This window comes from Ursus maritimus, unplaced genomic scaffold (assembly GCF_017311325.1).
Source record: "Ursus maritimus isolate PB19 unplaced genomic scaffold, ASM1731132v1 scaffold_13, whole genome shotgun sequence".
NCBI classification, from domain to species: domain Eukaryota; kingdom Metazoa; phylum Chordata; class Mammalia; order Carnivora; family Ursidae; genus Ursus; species Ursus maritimus.
This window is the reverse complement of record NW_024423675.1, coordinates 401,178-402,091: the sequence shown is the minus strand read 5'-3', so window position 1 is coordinate 402,091 and position 914 is coordinate 401,178. Positions and strand designations below refer to the sequence as shown.

The 914-nt window shown below is 30.9% G+C and overlaps 1 non-coding gene across 1 annotated transcript; it reads left to right on the top strand.

Moving 5' to 3' along the window:
* The first annotated feature begins 420 nt into the window (after window positions 1–420).
* Window positions 421–554, top strand: LOC121102319. Its single transcript, XR_005834440.1, has one exon. It is a non-coding gene; the product is annotated as a U4 spliceosomal RNA (small nuclear RNA).
* The last annotated feature ends 360 nt before the right edge of the window (window positions 555–914 follow it).

Sequence of the window (914 nt, the reverse complement as noted above, 5' to 3'; positions counted from 1 at the left end):
TGTATAATTCCAGAATAAAAACATTAAATGAAAAAAAATCATTTAAGAATATGTGCAGTTTGATTCCACTTCAAGATCAAAAAAGGCAAAACCAAATATATACATATATATGTATTTTTTAAATAAACTTCTTATTAAAGAAAGATTTCCATAAAGAAAAGTACTCAGATTAAAACCACACAACCTGAAGAATTTTCACAAAGTTAACACAGCCACCACACAGGTTAAAAAATGAAATGTTACTAGCACCTCAGAAGTCTTTCCTTGTACCCCATGCCAATCATTCTTCTCTCCTTCTAGATGTAACCAACTATATGACATCAAATATAATAAATTTCCCTGTTTCAAACATTATTTAAATAGAATCACATGGTATATATTCTTTAACATCTGATTTCTTTTCAACAATGTTACATTTGTAGCATTGCACAGTGCCAGTATCACAGCCAACGAAGTTTATCTAAGGTGTGATTATTGCTAATTGAAAACTTTTCCCAGAATGCATGGCTGGCTCAGATGGGGGAACATGTGACTCTTGATCTCCCAGTCATGGATTTGAGCCCCATATTGGGTGTAGAGATAAGTAAATAAATGAACTTTAAAACAACAACATTACATTTGTGAAATTCATTCATGACATTGTATGTAGTAGTGGTTTCTTCTTTTTCTTTACTATATACTATTCTGTGTAATAATATTCTAATTTATTTATCCTTTCTACTAATGGCCATTTGGAGCACTTCCTACTTTGGGATATAACTAATAATACTGTTATGAATATTCTTAAACACCTATTTCAGGACACTGAAGCATGCATTAGTTTTTTTTCCTCCAAATTTTTACTGAAATTCCAGTTAGTTAACATCACAGTGTAATATTAGCTTCAGGTATAGAATTTAGTGACTCACCACTTA